At 39.0% G+C, this 19,242-nt stretch overlaps 1 long non-coding RNA gene across 1 annotated transcript; it reads left to right on the top strand.

Moving 5' to 3' along the window:
• Positions 257 to 3,578, top strand: LOC109849569. The gene is made up of 2 exons (XR_002249167.1): positions 257 to 356; positions 3,291 to 3,578. It is a non-coding gene; the product is annotated as an uncharacterized LOC109849569 (long non-coding RNA).

Here is a 19,242-nt window from a genome sequence, read left to right as displayed (position 1 = left end):
AAGAGAGAACTGAGATATCATTTCCAGAACTGAGATATCATTGACCTCATATCATGAAAGTCTTTGTTCTTATTAGACTGTTGATCTCGATGCTCTGCTTCTTTCTGCCTCTATATGAGTGGACTATTTGTATGACATACAGTGCTGTTGTCCTAATAAAATGGTTCTTTGTTATAACTTTTCAGTGATTTTCTCCTTTTATATTGTTCAATTTACCATACATGAAAGGCATTCCGTTACTCTATCCTCATCTTTTTCGATTGTGTTTTTTGTGAATTGCAGAAAAATTGGAATCTGTTCAGTGTCAATGTTGCAATGGCGGGAACAGGTCTTTACCAGCTGGCTCGCAAGATCCGGTATTGCATAGTTTCATATTAGTTCAAGAAAATTTGGGTTGGTTTCAAATTGATATGTGCATGTTACTACAAGTTTATATTACAAAATCCATGTAAATATTTATTAAAGTTTATATATAGATAATACTTATTAATTTAGATAATCCTTATTTAACTTAATGGAGGAGACATCCCTGAATGGAAGAATACGATTCATGTAATTAGCCCCAAAAATTTGGTATAGAGGCTTTGTTGTTGTTTATACATAAATATTCTCTCTCTAATAGACTTAAATTATATTCCCTTGTTACGAGGAACAGGAAAAGTTTGTTTTTGTGATCTTCTCCATTTTTACTTATTTTCATGTTTTAAGCTTAAATATACATCCTAAGGCAATGAGTGGAAGAAGCTATAAACTTGTTGTCTTTGTTAATTCAATCGACAAATGCATGAACCAATTCATGTTTCATGGGTTCTTAAGTTCCTTCTGTCATTTTAGTATTATAGGCATGTGTAGAAATCAGGATGGTCTTCCGAATTCTATAATTTAAGTGGTTCAGAACCTTTATATAGTGATGACTATGGTTTCATGTTTTGGCATTTAGATTATTTCAACATTCATATTCTATCACATGATCCCATATTCATCTACTCCTGTAGTAGCTTAGTACATAGTCTATTAAAGGAGATGATGCTAAACCTCTTTGCAATATTATTTGCATACTAAGAAACTACCCATTGTTAGAGGTGCGATTGAGTGAATGGCCTATCAAATATGCAATGCAATTTTATGCATGTATACCTTATAGATGTGGATTGAGAATGGTTGGTTGATAGTTGGCACTAGTATGCAGTAGATGTGTGGTGTGTTATACATCTCTAGAAACTCATGACCAATATATAACACATGCATGCTTAACTAAGTTGCACAGAAACATGTATTGTTACAGGTACAGGTGCGGGTATGGGACACACCTAATTTGTAACATGTAGGGTACGAAGACATGGCTATACATATATTAAAATTATAATTTACATGAGACCATTATTGTTTCTCAATTTGTGTGTTATTACTTATTAGAAGGGTTAATTTTAGAAAACCCCCCTCAACTGTGGGGATGTCTCGGAAATCATCCTTAACTATTTTAATTCGAGAGGTATTTTGGTTTTTTCGCAGTCACACACTTGTCATGTGACATGTTAGACCTAACAATATTCGTTTTTGGAGGATTAAGTGAGAAATGCCTAGGAGGATTTTCCTTAAGGGTTGATTATTATGTTGGATACTATTTTTGAACTAGACTCTCAACATTTTATACCATAGTTTTGAAGTTGGATGTGGCCTGAAACAAACCTGACTCATATATAACGAGTTTCAATAAATGGTTAGAGTTGTTGTGACTTGCTTGAGATGTTGAATTTAAATAGAGAAGTTAAATACGAAAAATGTTTTTTTTCTTAGAAACCACCTTTAAAATAGGATTTTCCCTATAAAAACCACCTTTCAAATTTCAATTTATACATAAATCAAAAGTTTTTTTAATCAACCATGACTTGCTTTTAAATCAAGTTTTTTTCCATTTTGCTGTGCCAGTTAGTTGTTAATTTCCAAGTATATTAGAGAGATGATCCTTAATGGAGGTTATGTAGGATCAATTGTTGAAAAAGTAAACTGAAAGTGGGCCTAGCTAGTTGATACTTAACAAAAAAGACTTAAAAGATGGTTTATGTATAAATTAAAAATCAAAGATGGTTTCTATAGAATGATACTATTTTAAAGGTGGTTTCTAGGGAGGAAAACCCTATGAAAAATTATCACTAGCAAGAAAATTTTAACATTTGTATTTAATCCTGGTCATGTGTTATTTAATTTCCCCATTCTTGTATTTAATCTCATTGTACTAACATGATCCCTGGGCATCCAAAGTTAGGCTTGTTAGCTGGGGGAAATCCCACTCCATTAGCAACAAAACTACTGATGAGTGAACGATTGGTGGGTTCCTTTATGTGTCACTATGATCTGTGACAAATTTTATCATAGACGCTTTTATAAAAATGGACCAAATTACCAGATTGATATTCTAACCTGATCATTTTTTTTAATATGGTATTTATTTCTACTCTGGCGTCAGTATGATATTCTAACTTGTGCCTGATGACAATGATGCCCTTTTTCTTGCTGGCGGTGAGAATTTCAATGAACTGTATTTTTGTGAAGAAACTATTTCCATCCTCGTGACTATCATAATTATTAAATCTACATGATTCTTTTCCTTCAATCACCTCCAATTCAAATTTCTTCCACCCTTTTACTCATCCTCCACTTTCTTTCCCTCATCAACTGAGCCCCCTTATTTTCGTTCAAAATCTTTCCATTCATACCTGAACCCTAATCGAAGTTGGTGTTGATTTGGATGAAAGTTGTTAGGGTTAGATTAAGGTTTGAGTGAATTGGGTGAGGTTGAAGGAGGAGAGAGAGCTCAAAGAAGGATCTTATTGGGGTAAAAGGGTGGAAGAAAATTTAAGTGGGAGGAAGTAGAAGGAAAATGAGGGTGTAGATACAATAATTTTGATAGATTAAGGGAATGGAAGAAATTTTTCCCAAGAAAAAAAATACAGTTTCCTAGACTTTTGATCGGCGGCGAGAAAAAGGGTCTTATTGTCACCTGGGCGATAGTTAAAATACCATGTTGATGTAAGAGCAGAAATAAATACTTTACTGGAGTAGGGTCAAATTAGAATACCAATCTAGCTACTCAGCCTATAAAATGTTATGTTATTTTTCTGGTTACAACGGAGGCATCAGTGTTTGATTACTTCAGAGACTTTCTTGCTGCTTGCTCAATATTTACGAAATTTATCTGGCTAAACCTCAAATGCTTGCTGAGATTGTCATTTTACGCATTTAGTCCATTGTAGAGTAACTGAACTATTTAAACAATTTTCCTTTTTCAGGCAAGATTATTTTCCAGAGGTACAAGAAGCATAATGATGGGCAAGATGCATTTAAACTTTGCCAGGAGGCATCCTTCAGCTGGTTTTCAAACAAGGACAAAATTTTCTGCTTCAATTTCTGCTTGCATGCTGGTCTCTTCAGTTTATTGTTTCCATTTGGCCCGTGTGTATTTTGGCAGAAGACATGATTTTGGAATAAAGAAGAGTGAAATGCTATTCATAATTTACAGGCTATTTTGATGTTCTTTATTTCTCTTTCGTTTAATGTGATTATTTTTCATTGTCTCTGATCAGCTGGCTGCAATTTAGATTCTCTTGCGTCTCCTGTTTCACTCTATAGCGAAAATATAATGGATGGAACATGAAACTTGGAGGCTTTGTGCTTGTCATACTTTTGAACATGAAGGCTTCTTTTCTTCAGTAATTCTGCAGCAGAACATACAAGAAATTCTCAATCCTGCTCCTTTTCTCCCTTAATCTGTGGAATTCTGTACCAGAAGTCGCAACTAGAATCTGCAAAACTCATCAGAGTTTCCCATCGGACGTTGCTGTGCCCATCTCACGTTGCCTTCTTCCTTTGTTTTGAATCGATGTTCTGCACACAACATTTGTGTTTTTAGACAACGATATTTGGGATTCATAGTAGCTCCATTTGCCCATAATGGCAACTGAGGGTGGAAGTTTGGTCAAATGAATGTCAAAAGAGATTTTACGTGCTTAATTTTTCGATTATATTGTGGTCGTCGGCCATGTCGACTCTTGGAAGTCAACCACAACTGGGCACCTCATTTACAAGCCCAGAGGAATTGACCATCTGAGATGGAAGCCGCTGAGACGAACAAAAAAGGTCATTCAAGTATGCTTCGGTGCTTGACAAGCTCGAGGCTGAGCGTGAGAGGTCTTCCCGTCGGACATTGCTCTTTGGAAGTTTCAAGACCATGAAGTAGCACTGCACTGCTATTGATGCCTCCGGACATTGTGATTTCATCAAGAACACGATCACGGGGACGTCTCAGGCCGATCGTGCTGTCCTTGTCATTGACTCCAGCGCTGGTGGGTTTGAGGCGGGGGATTTCAAAGGATGGGCAGGCCCGTGGGCACGCCCTTCTTGAGACAAAACAGATGATCTGTTGCTGTAAGGTAATTATGCACGGTTTTCTATTTTTTCTTCTGGTGTAATATCAATCGAACATTTTTTAAGGCAATTAACCTAATTCAAAATTTTCTTGTTGATCTTTTATCTAAGCTATGATATTAGCAATAAAGCATGTGCGCGCGCTGATAAGACGATGGAAAATAAAAAAATAAGTGAAAAAAATTTCATGTCCGAGCGAACTGTTTTTAAAGATGTTCTCTCTTTGGAAAAAGCGACGTACAGTTCCAAATGCTTCTTCAGCTACACCATTCATGCCACACCATTCATGCTAGTGACTGTTTCGTCTTACCATATTCTTAAGAGTCCTGTTTCGTCTTTCAGCTACACCATTCATGCTAGGTGAACCCGGCATGGTGTACTGTGGGACGATACATCATTCCTCTAGGTATCTAGCAAATGGTCCTGGACGTTGTTCACCTGAACCATCATATCTGTCGTAGTACTCACCACCACGATCAGATCTAACGGTTTTAATTCTTCTGTTGAGTTGATTCTCAACTTCAGCTTTATAGGTTTTGAACATGTCCAGAGACTCAAATTTTTCATGAATGAGATATAGGTACCCATAACGTGAGTAATCGTCTATGAATGATATAAAATATTGTTGACCATTCCAACATGTCGTAGGGAATGGCCCACAAATATCTGTATGTATCAATTCTAAGACGTCTGAAGATCTTTTGGCACATAATCTCTTAACTTTGGTCTGTTTTCCCTTGATACATTCAACACATACGTCAAAGTCCAAAAAATCAAGGGAATCCAAAATGCCATTAGACACAAGACGCTCAACTCTACCTTTTGAGATATGACCCAAGCGCTTATGCCATAATGTCGCCGAATTTTTCTTATTTAATTTACGTTTAGTACCACGTGATTCCACATGCAAGGATTCATTATAAGAAGCAATTGTATCGAGCAAATATAGATTGTCATAAGTACTCAAATAACCAGCTCCCACAATATTTGAATTAAAAGATAAACTGAATTGATTGTTTCCAAATGAACAAGAATAACCTGATTTGTCCAATACAGAAACTGAAATCAAATTCCGTCTAAAAGACGGTACTACAAAAGTACCTTTTAAGTCCAAATAAGAACCAGTTCCTAATAGCAACCTAAAATGTCCAATTACTTCCACATCTACCTATTGTCCGTCGCCCACAAAGATGTGTCTTTCAATATCATTTGGCTTTCGGTAGCTCAGGCAACCCTGCATAGAAACACTTATGTGAGTAGTAGCATCAGAGTCTAACCACCAAGTATTTCTAGGTACTGAAGCTAAATTAACCTCAGAACAGACCAAAGTAAGGAACGTACCCTTATTAGCACGCCAGGCGTGATATTTGGTACAATCCTTCTTTACGTGTCCAGACTTGTTACAGAAGAAACAACCCTGATTATCCTTATGTTGTTTCTTCTGAACTGGACCCTTAGCAGCTTCATTATCATTCTTTCTTTTCTTGTCCTTATTCTTAGAGGCATAGGCCAAATGAGCACTTTCTGTCTTATCTTGCTTCAACATGTCTTCTTCTTGCACACAGTATGAAATGAGCTCATTTAGAGTCTATTTCTCCTTTTGACAGTTATAACTGACCTTAAACTGATTGAATTGTGCAGGAAGAGATAACAAAACCAGATGCACTAATAACTCATCACAAAGATCGAGTTTAAGTGCCTTAAGCTTTGAAGCAATATGAGACATTTCCATAATGTACTCCCTGATATTTCCTTTGCCCTTATACTTCATTGAAATCAAGCGAGCTAAAAATGTGCTTGTTTCTACCTTATCGTTTTTTGCAAAACGTTTTTCAATTTCGGCAAGGAAATCTTTAGCCTTAATAATCCCTTCGGATTCTATGCCCCTGAAGGCTTCCATTTCGGCAAGGAAATCTTTAGCCTTAATAATCCCTTCGGATTCTATGCCCCTGAAGGCTTCCGGAACACTGCGCTTAATGATCATAAGACTCATGCCTGAAGGCTTCCGGAACACTGCGCTTAATGATCATAAGACTCATGCGATTTGAACGCTCCCACTTCTCATACTCCTTTGCATCAGGAGTGCTATCCACATTGAAAGGTTATGGTTGTTCAATCCTTAATGCAAGGTCTAGATCCATGCAGCCAAGAACAATTAAAATGTTCTCTTTCCAAACCTTAAAATTTGTCCCATTGAGCATGGGAATTGAGTTGATGTTAGCAGAAATTGTTGCAGCAGATGCATTAGCTGAAATAAAACAAAAATGCTCACATCAATAACCATAATTAGTAATCAATAAAATTCAAATAATGACAAATCCCATCCAAGATATCTAGCACAATATTAATATCAAGTCTTTGGACAGTAATATTAATTGCAAGTGATACCTTGTTACAATGATCAAACATTGACAGAACTCATGTCAAATAATGAAACTATCTTTGGATCGATTCATTATTCACATGTAAACCTTATAATTGTCATCTTTGGATCGATTCATTATTCACATGTAAACCTTATAATTGTCACACGTTTATCATCACAGATGTGTATACAGTCTAAATAAATATTAACCTTCCTTTGGGCCGATTAAATATTTACACGAAAACATACACACAAACATCTCACATTCCTCATGAGCAATCTACACAAGAGAGGTTACTTTGGTAACTTATTGTTTCAATTAAACAATTGGAGTGAGAGACAACCTTAATACCTTAGTATCATAATATTTGAATTAAATAATTGATTAACTGCCAAATTAAGTTTAAATTAAATTAAATTAATTTAAATTTCCATAGCTTAAATAGGGCCCATAACTTAATTGAATAAATTAAGTATACCAAAGTGGACCCATAATTTAATATGAGAAGCTGATGCTTAACCATAGTGAACACGAAGTTCGCTTGACTTCGAACGCGAGGTTCGTCTGTATTGAGTACGAGACTCACCTAAGCAGGAACACGAGGTTCGTCTGAAAATGAACGTGATGTTCAACTTGAGAACGAACGTGATGTTCAATTTGAGAACGAACGCGAGGTTCGTTTGAAAAATGAACACGAAGTTCGATTGAAAAATGAACGCGAAGTTCGACTGAAAACGAACGCAGGGTTCAACTTGCGAACGAACGCGCAGGGTTCAACTTGCGAACGAACGCGAGGTTCGTTTGAATCGATCGTGAGGCTCGCCTGAGAACGAACGCGAGGTTTGACTTAAATTGAGCGCGAGGCTCACCTGAGAACTGAGCGCGAGGCTCACCTTAGAACCGAGCACGAGGCTCACCTTAGAACGAACGCGAAGTTCGTTTAAATTGAGCGCGGGGCTCACCTTAGAACGAACTCGAATTTCGTTTAAAGCTTTCAAGTTTTGCCAAAAAATAAGGTAACCACCTCCTTAATTCCCGCACGTTTTCACGCACGAACCCTTAGGGTTTCATTCTGAAACCGCCGCCGTCATTGCTCCCGCACCCAAAGGTCGAAACCCTAGGGTTTCCTAACGCCGCCGTCGCCGTCGGAGTCGAAAGCAAGGCCGCCAACGATATTTCGCCGGCGAGGAGCACGAGACCGACGACCAAACAAAATAAATCCAAAAATTCCTCGATTTCATTTCAAAACCAGATCCAGAATCGAAAAAAATAAATTTTCTTGATCCAGATCCAAGAAAAATCAAAGAAAAAATCCAAAAAATTAAAAACTTTACTGTTCACCATTATTTTTACTGTTCACCATTGTTTTTACTGTTCATCCGAAAAATAAAAAATGTTACTGTTCCTCCGTGAACAGATCTGAATAAAACAAAAATTAAGATCAAAGAACCCTAATTTTAATCTTAATCTCTTAGAACAAATCACGGTGGCTCTGATAGCACTTGTTAGATCTAATATTTGAGATCTAAATCTTAAAGCCATGATTGATTCAAAGAGATTAACAAGAATCAAAAGGTGCGGAAGCATATACCTGAATCCATTGAAGAAAAACCTGATTAGGGTTTTGATAATCTTCTAACCTTAAGGTTTCTCTAGCCAATTTTCTCTCTAGATGGGGGTGAAGAGAATTAGAGAATGTAACCCTAGATTAGGGACCATAACCTCTTATTTGTAGGTGTTGTACATTTATAATTTGACCCCTCATCAAATTACAATTACAACATGGTATCTGCACATATAACCCCATGATTTATTTAAATACTTATTAACCCAAATTAATTGATCATTTTAGTGGGTTATCCTGAATGATAGCAATACACACAAATTAATCATATGTGACCATAAATAGATTTAATTAGATTTAAATCCAACAAAATTTGGAGCTTGACCGGGCGGTGGTGACAGTAGATGGTAGTGAGTATTCTTGCATGTTTTATGTTTTCTATGGACAGTTTGAGACAATTGAGCTTGTTTTCCTTGTATCAGTTTTGGTCTCCGTGTTTCTTTCTGGTGTATTCCTCCAGACTACTTCCTGTATTTAACTAGTTTTTACAATAATTTGGCCTTGTGTTTGGATTTAGGCTTTCTTTTTCATGAGATGAGCTGTATTCGTCAACTTTTGGTTACGGGAGTATTACTGCATTCTATTTTTATGTTGGTCAATTAGAGGTACATTGGCATTGCTGATACATGTTGATAAGAAAACAGTGCTTAAATTGTATGCATCTTGACTTTGGTGTTTGTACGGAAAACATAACAAAGAAAGGGAAGATTTCATAAAGGTTTTGGGGCTGATTATTCAGGGGAAGTTTACGGTGGAATGGAATCTTCCTTCTTACTTTTCATTCAACTTGAATAATCATTTCTTAGGACTGCTTACTTCCTCATTTCGTGGGAATGAATGAAAACGGTCCCTTTTGAATTGGAAAGGAATGAACATTTCCACCTAAGAGAGAGAGAGAAAAGAAATCTAAATATAAACTAATTCTCTAATAACATCGAGTCCTGAGAAATGGAAAATCGATATCCCGTCCCTGCGTTTATTCTATTCTATACTTTTATTTTATTCTCATCTAACTCGATGAGGCGTTAAATCTTTAATAATTGCACAGATATGTATTGACATGTTCACTATTTGTGATGGTTTTCGGTTGACCTGATGCACATGGATTATAAATTATAAACTAGTATGTAGAAACCTCAGCATCAACAATAGGACTAATTCCTTTAAAAAGAAAAAAAAACAATAAAATTAATGATGAAGACGCCAAGGCACTCAGCAATTAGTCATCGATTCCGATCTTTTGGTTGATTAGCATCTTCTCAATGTTATTTTTTTGCTTATGTCAAAAAGTTAAATGTATGGTAAGTGGGTATTCAGAGGGGTTTCAGGTTCATTGATCTTCTTTGACAGCTGATCGGTGAGGCATTCTTGCACAGGAAACACCTATTAGAGGGCTAGAGTTTGTTGCTCTTACGTATCCTCTGACGTTCAAGTCAGTAATAATTTAAGTAAGTTTGCAGAATTTAGTTTCAGGGAATTATTTAGTAGCTTTTTTGCGTACCTCTGCATAGTGGAGGTTGTCCGCTATTTATTGAGAGTTAGCAAGGGCATATCATTAACTTGATCAGGTCGGTGCAGTCAGCTGATCATACCACACTTTACTTGTGTCAACAGCCGGTTGAATGAGTCACCTTTACTTTTAATGCGAAAGTGACAAAATGACTGAAGTGCTGGAATGGTCTAAGGAGTCATAATTTCGGCCTTAAGAGTCATAATGACCCTGACTCAACATTAAATGCAATGATGATCTAACGACAAAGTATGACTATGATGCTAATAGGTCATCTCGACATTTGAGATATTATTTAGTGAGAGCTCGAATAGAAGATGCCTTTCATCTCGGACTCAGCCTCTTTTAGCGTATCCCGGCTCGAAGGCTCATTCCGTTTCGAACTTGGGTTGTTAGAGAGGTTGGCCATGCTCACATCTGGGTCGGACTCTCAGATTAGTGGAACTCGGCCAGTTAATCATGTCATGTAGCCAACTCTGAAGAGTTCTTTAGACTTAGTAATTTTTAGGATACAACACTTGCCCCTTTTTCTCAGGCTCGGGAAGCTGAAATACAAGAGAAACTGCGCTGGTCCATCTTTTTGTTGCCTCGGGGATCTGAACTGCTTTTCTTAGAAGATAGCTGTGATGTGACACTCTAATGTCAGTGTAGATTGTGCGCAACAGTTTGAAGATATAGCAATTCAGTTATCAAGTGGATGCCTCGATTGATAAAGAGTCACTTTAGTTTGAAAACCGTTAGCGGCTTCTTAGATAATGAAGCCGACCATTCAGATTATACGACATGTTATCTGCCCACGCCTATATATATTCACACTATTTGACATCCCCTCGCACTATCAAAACCCCAGAATTTCTCTGAGTTCTGTTGGCGAGAACTTTACCTGTATTTTCCTTAAACTTTCTACTAGCTTTGATCATCTTCTTATACCTTGATTGTTCTAATGGCTTCTAGCACTCAACCTTCTACTTCTCAAAATGAGGTCAGAATCACTCTACTTCCAAAATACAGATTGGTGGTGCTCCAGATCGGTCTTGAGCAGTATGCGAAGCAGTTCAATATTCTGAGTGCCTTCACTTTGTTAGTTCTGGTGAGGGAGCACACCGTCTATCATTATAGCGATGACTTGGTGCCAGTGTATTAACACCACCTTGACTTCAGACTCTGTCTGCCACTGCATCCATTTCTTCAGTAGGTCTTTATAGCTTCAGGGGTCTTTCCAGCATAGCTAAAGCCCAATTCTATCACTCTCCTGGTTGCCTTCCTCTTCATTTGTCATTGGGTGCATGTCGAGTCCACGATGGGCATTCTGGGCCACCTGCTATGTACTAAGGCTAGTAAAAATAAAGAACACTTTTATTTGATGATGGTTGGTGACTTCTGGCTGGTCTCCAATATCCTCAACACAAAGAAGGGACGGAAGGAGAAATTCTTCTTTGTCTTTGGTGCCGACCCAATTTTGGCCTATTCTACATGGCTAGAGATGAAAAAGGAGGGCTTGAAGGAGGTGAAGCTCTCAGAAATAGAGAGGTTTGGGTTGGAGAAGATCCGATCCTACAAGAGGTCTCATTGCTGTGAGAACCTCCTTGACAATGCCATGCTCTGAGCTGTCAGCATCTCTCACACTCCCACTACTGAGACAGATTTAGCTCAGGCTGCTCTGTTGTCTTTTGAGGGGGCATCTACAGAGGCTCCTCAAGCTGGCCCTGCAAAACAGGGCCCCGGAAGCACCTTCATCCTAAGTTGGAGGAGGAGGTTCAGGCTATACGCTAGAACCCGGCTGACATCACGGCTGGATTGGGCATGTGCTCGGGTTTGGCCATAGCTCAGGCTAAAAGGTCTGAGAAGAAGAAGAGAAAGAGCACAATCTGAAAGGGTCATTGCCTGACTAAAGGCAGGATGCAGAGATTTCTTACCTTAGATGATGAGGCGGGTGAGGTTGAGCTCGGCAGACTAAGACCACACCCGAGCAGACCAGTGGGGTTTTGGTTACAAAGGCCTCCCAGGTTCCCCTGCCTAAAATTATCGATGTGGCTGAGAAGTCCTCGCAATTGGTTGCCGAGGGGAACAACTAGCGGGGATCTTCTTATCTTGGAGCTGACAAGAGTTAAGGCCTTGACTAGGGAAGAGGCCGATGCTAGTGCACATGCCAAGCCAAGAGAAGGTTCCGAGCCCTCCAAGAGACCTGAGAAAGAGCTGATTGAAGAGGAATCACTCATCAGAGAAGAGCCGATTATCATGGAGGAGGAACCAATTGCGGTGGCGTAGTCGGCCATGGCGAAAAGGTCGGCTTCATAGGATGCTCAAGAGGGTCAGTATGAATGGCCCTTCCCTCATCATATCGACGAGCTTACCCCTCATGAGTGGGACACAATGAGGGAAATTTTGATAGGGTCGACGACCATCGCCATGACAATGAGCCATATGACGAGTACGTTTTTTTATCTCGGGTTGTTGGCTAGACTAGAGGTTAGCTTGAAATTTGGGGATGACCAGGCCAATGTAGTTGATCAGTTCATCCTTCTTGAGGATCAGGCGTTATTAAGTGGGGTACCCGATGTCGGCCTTCTTCAAGCCTGCTGAGTTATCTAATCAGAAGGGTGCTAGTAGAGAGAGAATTATTTTGATAGGGTTTTCAGGATATAACCAGATTAAAATGTACCCTGAAGATAAAAAACATACTGCTTTTAGAACACCCCTGGGGGTGTACTGTTATACAGTAATGCCCTTCGGATTAAAGAATGCTAGTGCAACCTATCAGCGTGCCATGAATACAATCTTCCACGAATATTTACGTAAGAAGATAAAATGTTATATGGACGATATTACAGTAAAAAGCCAAAACAGAGGCGACCATCTTGTAGATCTGAAGACGATGTTGTTAGACCCCAGAGGGGGGGGGTGAATAGGGTCAATGCTAATCTAATTCTGATTTTATGCCAATTAAAAAACTTTCTTGATGAATTAATTCTTGCAAAAGATATATGAATGAGTTATGAGCAAGAATGCAAATTACAAGCACAAAATAAATATACACAAAGCAAACTCAAACACAATAATATATGATCACGAAGTTCGGTCCGACCTATGTCTCCGCTCCCCACTCTCGGGGAGAATCCACTATCACGACCGGTTTTCGACGTTCACCCAAAACATTCACAGTCGGTTTTCAACGCTTACCGACAAACGTTTACAACACACACAAAGTAAACACACTCTACACGCTCTAAGTGTTGGCCTAGTCCGTGTCCTCTTCCTAAAGTGCTCGGATTTACAACCTCTCTCTAGGCTTTACAACCGATGCCACTTCTCTTGGAATCGACCCCGTCTCTCACCAACCAATCCTCTTGGTGTACAAGTATAATACAATGTGTAATTCACAATTAAGGCTCAAATACAAATGATTTGTTCTCTATAATGGATGAGAACATAATGTAAGCTCACTCTCACAATATCACAATCCCACAACCCAATATATAATGTATGAAATACTAAAAGCTCAAATAGGGATGTGTGTGATAAAATGAGTTCAATAAAATCTAATGTCATGCCCCGCTTCCCAAAATACCCGGGAATCAGAATGTGAACAAGCCCACGACGTATTAGATTAAGGAGAATAAATAAAAATAAACATTTCTCCTTAACCTAATACGCTAAACGTCAAGAAATAATGCAAATGCACAGTTCCCCGATCACAGATAGCGAGAATATAATAGACAAACTCAGAACAAAATGATCCATATCACAAGTGAATATCATCCAAGACATAATATTCAGGTCAACATGCCCTTATACAAAACTGAACAATGAATGCTGAAGAGATACAAAAATACATCGATCAACAGAAAAAGAAAGAACTACAAAAGAAAACTAGGACCATCAACTAAATAAAAGAAAATACTAGGCTTCGACTTCTTCTTCTGCTCTGTCTGCAAAGCACTCCTGCTGAGAATACTCAGGCTCTGGCGTGTCTCCAAGCTAGATCTGTTCTTCCTCTAAATCTGACGTACACTAGAGAAAATAGGTGTACGTCAGCGTGCATGGCACATGACAAGATCCCACAAAAGAAAAGAATGAACGAAAACCCAATGCAAAAAATGGTACAACAGAAATGACAAAGAAACGTGTAACTAGAAATCCAAAAAAATCAACCAAGTAACAAGTCGATCATGCAACTAGCCATCAGAATAATCATCCAAGTAATAAGGTCATACAACTAGATGAAATTAATACTTAAAAATCTATAACAAGAGACGTAGTACGTTGAGCGAAATAATCCAAATAAGGAAACCCTCATGTATATATCATATGTTGCAAATTGTAGATAATTAAATATTAATCCCGATCTATGTATGAAAAAAAATACAACTGACCTACATCTCACACAAGAATCCATAATCACCTTAGGTAACAAAGTCCTATAACTAGTCATTCTATAACAGGTCACCGGTCCACATCTCACACAGAGTCAATGCTCATATCATCGGATAACTGACTGTTCACAAATCCCCTACGTGCTTCCAATACCGCTACACAAACTTGGTCAGAAGACTACATGCAATCCATTTTCAGCCTGGTCCAGACTCAAGCTAAACTCGGGTGAATATCAAATTCATAGACCAAAGAAGCGACACTGATCTACTTTGACCTAACAAACCAACCCCAGTGGCGGCACCGATCCACTGGTGCGAGCCTAGAAGATACATCAACAGTCACATCCGATCACATGAATTTCATTCTAAGTGAAAGTTCACGCCACGTTAATATTACACCTCTGGCGCTTATAAGTTTCTTTCAGTTTTTCAAGTGAAAACGTGACACAGGAAGAAATGAGCTTATTAATTCTTTTTAGGAAAATGACAATCATTCAACACAACTCTAAGGGTTTGATGATTCTTAAATAGAATATCAAGTCCGGGAGCTAATAAATATCCCTAGCAGATTGAAATTTTCTAGAATTATCTTAAACAATAATAAAAAAGTGCTAAATCTCGCTTTATATAGAAAATTATGCTAAGTTAAAATCACACATCTGGCATTTTCAATTATTTTCATTGTCTTGAGTCAAAATAGGATACATAAGAAACAGTGAAAAGCTAGAATGATATCACTTTTTATTCAAAACATTAAGAAGTGATACAAAATTTTATTCTTATCAAAAAGATCAATACATAATTAAGCCGCTGAGCCCATTAAGTTAAAAGATGCGAGCCGGGACTTTATAGCAGAGAGGTTTTCCTCATGAGTGGCTCGTACCGTTATTTCAGCTCTCTTCTTAAGTTCATTCTCGTCTGGTATTGCCATAACAGCTTCCTTCTGGGTACTCTCAAGAGCCTAGGTCGTTGTGCGGTAAGTAGCATAAGTCTTTACGCTTTTAAGAGTGAGCCTTTTCAGGATTCCTTCTTTTCGACCAAGCTCAGCCTTGTGCCGGGCCAACTTCACCTTTAATCGATCAATTTCTACTCAAGACGTATGTATAGCAGTATTGGAAGCATTCACTGCTTCTTGCCTCTGAGCGTATTGTCTTCAAGAATGCAATCTCAAGCTCTTTTTCAGCTAAGCTCTTTTGTAGGACTTTAGTGCTGCTTCAGCCTAGAAATCAACGAAGGTTGATGTAATCTGAGTAGTAAGATCAGCTCAATGTAATTCTTCCAAAGCTTTCAAGTCCTCCTCCAAGCGAGAGATACTATATGAGTAGTGATGAAGCCATTGAGCGTTGTCCACATATCTGATACCGCTCAGATAGTTTAATAATATCGACTTGAAAGAATCGAATGAAGCCCGTCCAGCACTGACTTCTTCAATTGTCATCTTCATCATATTCTCCAACTGCTCCATAAGAACTTTAAGCACAGAGGGAATGACCTCTGGGCTTAGAGAAGCAGTAGGAGATGTCACCGGGGCCCCGAAAGTTGTAGAACTCGGTATGAGAATGGTCGGTGATAATGGTGAAGAAATCAGAGAAGGCACTATGGCATCCAATTGCGAAGGGCTTGAGGGAAGAGCCATGAGCACTCTCGCTTGAGCTAAAATTGATGTACTCTCAGTCCCTGCAGGTTTGAGAGAAATCATCAATGGAGGTGATTTCTCTGGTGAAGGAGTTGTCACTATCCGTGCTTGTTCCGGGAGAGAAGTTGTTATTGCCTGCTGCTCGGGATTTGGAGTCACGTCAGTGGCCTCATGAGTCGGGGATCATGCATATGAAAGAAGTTAGTATACAAAAGAAAATACCAGAAAGGTTAAAATGTACAACACTTACCGACGGAAGAAAGAGGGATATAGGTTGACGCCTTGTCAGAAGAGGACGATGGCAGGATATCCCAATCACCAAGATCATCATCGTCACGGCCACCATCATTGCCCCCATCATCATCACCGTCGCCATGTGAAGGGGTACCATAATCTACCTCCTCATCATCATCTGCTATCGAAGGTCTAGGGGAACTCACCCGCAGCTGGCCTAGCCATGATTCCTATTGTTAGGCTATGACTTGTATCCCCTATAGGCGGCATTAACACTAAAGTGGAGGGAGATTGACTTCCACCAAGTTTTTCAGGTTTGGCCACTATAGGTTCATCTACAGGAGGCCTAACCCCTTCAAATGGAGTTGTTGAAGGTATCGCCTCTGTGGTAGATGGAGCGACACCTGAAGCTTGACCTGGAGCTGTTGAAGCAACATGGTCCATAGTGGGGAAAGATTCTGCATTCCCAGCAAGCGACTCACCCTCACCCTCTTCCTCATCCAAGGGGTGATAGGAAGAAGATTTGCTTGATAAAATAGTATTTTCAGCGAAAGTTGACTCCATTGTCGATTCCATTAAACTTTGATTTGTTTACACGAAATTACAATGAAACTAAACAAAAATTACAACTCTCGAGAAAATAACACAGAAATTGTCTATCAACTCCTGCTTTGTGGGACTTTGCCTGTGCCGTGAGTGCTTTGGCTCGTTGACCACCGATTCAAAGATCGTGAGGGTGTTTAGGGATCTCTCCTTCGTTTATCGAAGTAAAGATTTAAAAACGAATATCTTATCGATGTAAGATGTCCGTTCTTCCAAAGATCAAGTCTGAGCTTAGATCTCTAGGAATCACCGAATGATGCTTGTCAAAGGGTGAAAGTTCTCTCTCTTCTTTAAAATCACTGAAAGCTCAAGTCTCTTCTGCTCCAAAATGCTCTCTGTCCTTTATTTCGTGTGTAGGGAGGTATTTATAGGGGTCTCAGTGCACCACAGTTGAAACGGGGGCAAAATAACTGACCGAGTGTTTTCTCTTTGGCCGCTGCAGTCTACACTGCCGCGGCTATTGGCGCGGCAGTATAGGCTGCCGCGGCCAAAGAGACGGTTATCAGCACGTTCCATCGTGCTTAAAACCGTTCTCCCATGACCTTTAACCACTTTTTTCGTGGTTTAACTGCTTGTCCACGTCAGCACACGTTCTGTTTCTGGTATGCTGCCACGTGGGCCTCAAAAATCATCATATAACTGTTTCGTAACTGCTGCAACACTCCTTTAACATAGCCGCGGCACCCTAGGTGAATTTCGGTTGACCGAAAGGAAATTTCGGTCGACCGACGTAAATTCCGGTCGACCGGAAAAACACTAGAAAGTTTCTCAGAAACCAGACAGCCGTCGGTCGACCGTATCGGTCGACCGAAATCTGACATGGGCAGAAAACAGGTTTTGGGCAGTTTTTGGAAATTCGTTAAAAATATCAATTCATATCCAAAAATAGTGAAACTTTGGGGAAAGTTTATAAATGATGAAATGAACATGTTTGAAAAGGAATTTTTGGAAAAACAAATTTCGTTTGTGAAAACTACCTGTTTTTGAAAAATGCTTAGAAAACCTGTATTTTTATGAAAGTGAAATTTGAAATAGGACTTGTAAATATTCATATATGTATTGTGCATAAATTATATGTATATAGCAAAGCGTGAGAGAGCTGTAAACAAGAGATAAAGATATTTTAATAATGTTTTAAGAAAAATCATCTATATGATATAAAACGTCAAGAATCGTGTTAAGTGTATATATATTGAGCTTAGATATTATCATATCATATATGTAAGTAAACTAAACAAATACCTAGGTAAATCCACGCAGATGAACTTGAATCTTTAACGCTGTGTTGAAATACCTGAAAAGAGAACATAAACACAAAACACTGGAAAAACTAATTAGTAATAAATTGTTTGTCAAATCATCATCAAAACTATAGGGTCAACAGCCACCTTGTGTTGCCTGATGACGTGTAAATTATCCTACAGATACCCCCTCCAAAGTATTTCAGACTCATCATTTTTTTAGAGAGGAGTCTGGGACACTTTGGATATGATAAGCTTTCTTTGCAATTTCTCCAGTGCTTTGTTGAAGAAGTTGCGTAGAATGACCTGTGAATGGCTTCAATCCTTGACTTCTTTATCTTTTAGTCTACTCAGTGCTTTGTAGAATAGCTAAAATTCCTCCGGTACTGCGTTTATCGCGTGACCGTTGTCGAAGTCTTGAATCAGAACTGTTGTTAAAAAATGGAGAAATAGTTTATACTCATATGCTCTATTGGAGTGTTCGGGAAACAGTTTAACCTCATATACCCGTTGGGAGGTTCAAGGAGATGCAGTTTATACTCATATACTCATCGGAGTGTTCGGGAAACAGTTTAACCTCATATACCCGTTGGGAGGTGTATGTGTTCAAATACCCAAGGATCGTTGAATATACATGATATTCTTGCGCGACAAAGTGGACCACGATCATGTCAGTTGCCGCGACGGCATAGAGTGCCGCGCTAGTGCGCGACGATGTGGAGTGTCGCGCTAGAGCGCGGCAGCATCGAGTGCCGCGCAACGTTCGGCCAGTTGGGTTATAAGACCGCAGTTGGGCCTTTTCGGGTCATTTTATCCGCTTTTTTGAGTTCGAAACTTCCTCCAAAACCCTATAAAAGGCTTTCTTTGGATTTTCCTCTCTCACCTCTTCATATTTGGTTGATTTTTTTTTCAAAAGAGATCTAGGGTTTCGGGTGGTTTCTTTGATTTCGAGCTTCTCCTTCAGTTTTCTCGTCTTTCAAGTTCGATCCCTTCTATCCTCTGGTAAAACCGAGCCTATCCCTTGTATTTCATATTTGCTTTGCTATTTAATTCGAGATTTCATCTCTAAACCATAATTTTCTTTGATCCTAGGTTGATTTCACCATGTCGCCAAAGAAAACCCGTGCTTCGAAGGGAAAGTCTGCAGCCCAGGCATCGGAGGAGGAGGAGGCTACTGTCCCTTCATTCGGAGGTGATTTTTAACCCCTCTTCAGTTCAAAGTTACTGTTT

This window comes from Asparagus officinalis, chromosome 7, assembly GCF_001876935.1.
Source record: "Asparagus officinalis chromosome 7, Aspof.V1, whole genome shotgun sequence".
In the NCBI taxonomy this organism is placed as follows: Eukaryota; Viridiplantae; Streptophyta; class Magnoliopsida; order Asparagales; family Asparagaceae; genus Asparagus; species Asparagus officinalis.
This window is presented reverse-complemented; position numbering and strand designations above follow the sequence as displayed.